Source organism: Plecotus auritus (assembly GCF_963455305.1).
Source record: "Plecotus auritus genome assembly, chromosome: 7".
Classification (NCBI taxonomy): Eukaryota; Metazoa; Chordata; class Mammalia; order Chiroptera; family Vespertilionidae; genus Plecotus; species Plecotus auritus.
In genome coordinates this window covers 13,777,800-13,783,552 of record NC_137774.1, presented here as the reverse complement: position 1 = coordinate 13,783,552, position 5,753 = coordinate 13,777,800, and positions in this window count along the sequence as shown.

The following is a 5,753-nucleotide window of genomic DNA, read 5'->3' as shown; positions in this document are numbered from 1 at the left end:
ACATAAATATGTGATTCATATGGGCTTGATGGGTTCCATGACCTAGCCCCGTGGTTGGCAAACTGAGGCTCTCGAGCCACATGCGGCTCTTTGGACCCTTGAGTGTAGCTCTTCCACAAAATACCACGGCCTGGGTGAGTCTACTTTGAAGAAGTGGCGTTAGAAGAAGTTTAAGTTTAAAAAATTTGGCTCTCAAATGAAATTTCAATCTTTGTACTGTTGATATTTGGCTCTGTTGACCAATGAGTTTGCTGACCACTGACCTAGCCCATAACCTCCCAGGCTCCAAATCCCAATTTTGTCCTTGTGCTCAGAGAGGTTCTGCCTTTGGAGCTGATTCACGCTGACAGATACATGTAAGAAGCAGATGCCTCCCGGCTAGGATGCTACACTGTGGCTCATACAGAGAAACACAACTGCCAGGTAGATGAATGCCCACCTTAGCAAGGCTGATGCAACAGAGACCCAGGCCCGGGTGTGGGCTCTGCGCCTTACTTGCTGTGTGAATTTGTCCACCTTGGAGCTCGGTTTCCTCTTCTGTAAAATGGGAAGAATAATAATTCCTCCCTGCTAGAGTTGTGTGAGGAATAATGAACTATTGTATGTTAAATGCTTAGCTCAGTTTGGCATTTAGAAGACACTTCACAAAGCTTAGCTGTTATTGTTGTTATTGGTTGGTTTTAATTAAGCAGGGCTTTCATCCATCACTTAGGTAGATTTTCTGAGAAAGGTTAGCCACAAAGTTCTCTCCCAGAGTGAGAGCTGGGACTTGCTTCTGGGGGAGACTTTTTTTTCTGTTGCTGATCTAACATCTGTAGGCATTAGACATAATACAATGATGGGGTTTCTACTCAATTATAGTTGTGATCGTGCCTTGCCTCCCTGAGATTCATCTTTAAAGGAAGATGATGGGTGACTTGGCTATTCCCAAACTCCTCACTCACATGATCAGAGCCAGTCTCTAGGTTGGGTCCCACTGTGATGACATTAATTATAATAACGCTATGAACAGTAACACTTGCCCTAACCAGTTGCTCAGTGGTTAGAGCACTGGCCCTTGGACTGAGGGTCCTGGGTTTGATTCTGATCAAGGGCATGTACCTTGGTTGCAGGCTTGATCCCCAGTAGGGGGCGTGCAGGAGGCAGCTGATCGATGTTTCTCTCTCATCTGTGTTTTTCTCTATCCCTCTCCCTTCCTCTCTCTAAAAAATCAATAAAAATTATATATATATATACATACACGCTATATATATATATATATATATATATATATATACACACACACACACACACACACATATATATATATATATATATATAAAATGCATTCAGAGATCATGCCACAACAACCTCTGAGGCAGGTTTCGTTATTATCCCCATTTTACATATGAGGAAACTGAGGCCCAGAGAGGTTAAGTACTTTGCCCAAGGCTCCACATTTGGGTAATTATCCCCACAGGTGTGAGATTTATTGCGTAACAATGATATCCTTGGCAATAAGTCATTTGGCACACGTGGAAAGATATCTGTAGGGCAAGTACCTAGAAGTGGAAATGCTGGGTCATATTTTGCCAGTTGCCCTCCATATACATTTTGTCAGTTCACATTCCCACCAGCAAAGTGTGAGACTTCCTGTTTTTCCAAAAGAGCATTATCAAGCTTTAAAATTAAACATTTTAAAAACCAGCTTTATGAAGATATGTAATTGATCATTTTTTTTAGTGATAGATGAAAAACCATAGATATCCTGCTCAGGATCTTATCATATGCCTGAACATGTTATTTACCCATTTTTTAAACTGGGTCTTTGATATTTGCTTATTTATTTCCAGTTCTTTAAGAAACCAGGCCTTTTTCTGAAATATGTGTTAAAGTATATTTTCCTTGACCTTATCATTGGCCTTTTAATTTGTTTATAATTTTGTATGACGTAATATAAACAATTTTATGTAGTTGAGTTTATCCATCTTTTAAAAATATATATATTTTTATTGATTCCAGAGAGGCAGGAAGAGGGAGAGAGAGATAGAAACATCAATGATGAGAGAGAATCATTGATTGGCTGCCTCCTGCACTCCCCCCGTCCCCCTTGGGGATCGAGCCTGAACCCCCAGCATGGGCCCTGACTGGGAATCGAACCCTGACCTCCTGGTTCATAGGTTGACGCTCAACCACTGAGCCACCATGGCCGGACCATCCATCGTTTCTTTTATGGTTTCTGGGTTTTGTGTCCTACTTAGAAAGGCATTTTGCACACTTTAACATTAGTGTTTTTTTTTTTAGTTCATGTATGGTTTCATTGTTTATGTTTAAGTCTGAGATCCAACTGGAATTTATTTTGGTGTGTGGACCGAGGTAAACATCTAACTTAAACATTTTTCCAGGTGGCTATTTCTCAGATACAGAAAATGGAAGTCCTTTGTGTTTGAAATCAAACCCAAACGAATCAGAGGCTGTGCTTTGTTTGGGCTCTCACAGATCTAGGACCCTCGATAATCCGGGTCGTCCTGAGCATCCAGAGGCTTTAGTAAAGGAACTGGCCACAAAATCATGCCTCAGGACCGTTCGAGGGATGGGCACTCGCTACAGGAATTTCCCTGGGGGCAGATGAGGGATGAGTCAGTGATTAAACACCCATGGAATCTAATGATAGTGAGCACTTACTGAGATCTTACCACAGGCCAGGCCGTGTTTTAAATGTATCGCAGATATTTACCCACTTAATCCTCACAACACCACGAGGAACTATTATTCCCATGTTCCTGACTGAGGTTTGGAGAGAAGTAACTTGCCTGGGCTGCCCCTAACATAGGCTCTGCTACCTCTAACTGCAGAGGGCTGCCCCTAACATAGGCTCTGCTACCTCTGCTAGGGTGTGAGCAATGCTAGCACCCAAGAGACTGAGCCCAGAGCTTCCCACCCCAGCGCCGTGGGGTGAGTGGTGGAGGCCTGTCCTCCTGGTGTGCACACTGGAGTCTCCCGGGAGCGGGGAGGAGTTAGCACATGAAAAAGCAGACTCGGTGCTAGAATCTTTGGAAATGAGTCTTCTCTTTGGAAAGCAGAAGTCTGTTTTGGAAAACAAACAAAAAATCCTCTATGCTGCCAGCTAGGGTGGTTCAGTTTGGTTGAGCATCGATTTACTAGTCAGGGCACATGCCCGGGTTGCAGGCTCGATCCCCAGGGTGGGATGTGCAGGAGGCAGCTGATCAATGACTCTCTCTCTTTGATGTTTCTATCTCTCTCTCTCCTTCCCTCTCTGGAAAAAAAAAATCCTCCATGCTTTTCATAATGCAGAGCACAGAAAGGGTATAAGATTTTAATGTTGCCTAAACAGGGGCATATATTTAAAAGTATATATTAAGAAACATTGGTCCAAACCAATTTGAAGATGAAAAACAAAGGCTTAAGGAAGTGCCTAAGGTCTCCAGGAGTTGGGGGAGCATGCCAGCTTTGGAGTCAGGGAGGTTACAGGCTCCATGTCATGTCTTACCAACTATGGCCCGTTTCAGGTGTGTCTTCTCCTATAAAATGGGGAAAAGATCACCCACTCTCAGAGTTGGGGGAGGGAGGAGTAGATGAGATTTTGTAAATAAAATGGCCCAGCTTTCCATGCACTGTGGGCTCAGTTCCCTTGGTTATTGTTCATTGGAAGCAGAGCCTGTCCTTCAGCCTGTCTCAGGACTTATAGTTGGGTGCTTCGTCTGCCCTTGTCAGAAGAGGTGTGGCGGAGTGAACCTCCCGGGACTGGCTACCCGGGTCTCTTCTCTGTCTCCTGCCCTTGCTCTGACCTCTGTCCCCAGAGTGAAGATGGGGAGTACCCCCTCTTCTGCAGTGGTGGAAGGAGGGAGGGGGTGCTGTGCCGATGAGGAGATGGTGGGGGTGGGGAACCTGTCTGGGCTCAGGAGCTGCAGCTCCTGTTTGGAAATACAAATTGCAGCAAATTTGTCATCTCTGGAGAGAAATTGCGGTTGGCAATTTCAGTGTTTTTCGCGCTTTGATGCTCCCGTCTGTTTAAGGCCGTGGTCGGCAGATTGCGGCTCGCGAGCCACATGTGGCTCTTTGGCCCCTTGAGTGTGGCTCTTCCACAAAATACCACGGCCTGGGCGAGTCTATTTTGAGGAAGTGGCGTTAGAAGAAGAAGTTTAAGTTTAAAAAATTTGGCTCTCAAAAGAAATTTTAATCGTTGTACTGTTGATATTTGGCTCTGTTGACTAATGAGTTTGCCGACCACTGGTTTAAGGGGAGAGGAAAGGGCTTGGAGGGAATCGAACTGGGCCTCTGTGAGTGGGAATAAAGGCTGAAAAGAGGGCAGGAAAAACAAGTAGGATGCTGTGGTGGCCGAAATGTTTTGAAAAAGGCTTCTCTTCTAATACTGGAAGGGTGGGTCTGCACTCTGGGGCTGAGACCTTGTGTGGGCCATCCTCTAGCCCTGGTTGTGGCTGGGTGGTGGCCTGGGCACACCACTGCTGTATTTATAGAACCATCGCCAGGCTAGGACCAGCTGGTGGAAGTGTGGGCCTGTCCTGGTCCCTGGTTGGTGGCAGCTTAGACCAAATGAGGTAGTAAAGTGATGCATCGGGCTTTAAAGTCCTCAAGCCCAGTGGCTAACCTTCCCTCATTTGGTAGATCAGAGTAGCTAAGAAACACTTAGATAATAGCACTTACTCTGTGTCTCGTGCTACTTTAAGGCCTTAGGTCTATTAACCCATTTAATCTTCACAGCAACTCTATTAGGAGGGTACTGTTATTTTCCTCATCTTATAGAAGGGAAACCTGAGAGACAGAGAGGTTAAGTGACTGGCCCAGGGTCACACAGGAAGTTGACAGCAGGAACTGAAGTCTCTTGACTATTAGTTTTGAATTTGTTCCCAAGGGTCATTTGTGAAGTTAGTCCAGTGCTGACCCTCCAAGACCAGGTGTTGGGGAAAGTGATGGGAGAGTAACCAGGGTGTTCTAAATCAAGGCGAATTGTTGGGGTGCACCTGGTTAATTGTGGAGGCTTCCTGGAGCAGTAGATATTTCTGGAGCAGTTAGGAAGATCTGAGAGGTTTTCCCAGGTTGGTGTGGTGGGTACTCCAGGCATATGACCCTGCATAGGCAGAGGTTGGGCTGGTGTGGGACGATTAGGCAAAGGGGGCTTTGGACAGTTTCACAATCTGGGAGGCTTGTCTGAAGAAGAGGGGGAAGAGACATTAGTGGCAGAGCATTAGCACCTGGGTTTCTTCATTCATTCATTCATTCACTAAACATTTCTGAAGCCTCTTCTTAATGGCAGATCCTATGTTGGGTGATGGGGATATAGAAATGAACAAGAGCCAGACCTGGCCTTGGAGATGATTGTAGGCTTTGCACAACAGACTTGTAATAAAGTCAATTATAGTATTTTGTGAGAAGGGTTTTGATAGTTAGAAGTACCAGGGTGCCTTGAGTTCAGAGAAGGGGCACCAGTGCACATTGGCAGTGGAGGGACAGTTAGGGAAGGCAGCCTAGAAGACCTGACTTCTGAGCGGAGGTAGGACGTGAAGCAGCCAGAGGTCCTCAATTTGGCACTGCAGAGTCCCCTGGGGAGCTGATGCCCGGGTCCTGCCCAGACTCACTGAATCAGAATCTCCCTTGGTTATTCCAATGTGCAGTCAGCAATGAGAACCACTGAATTACAGGAAGAAGCTGATGGAGAAGGGGATAATAGGGTGAGACAAGGAAGGCTTGAAGGTGGGAGGGTGGTGTGTTCAGGGGGCTAAGCCAGATGGCAG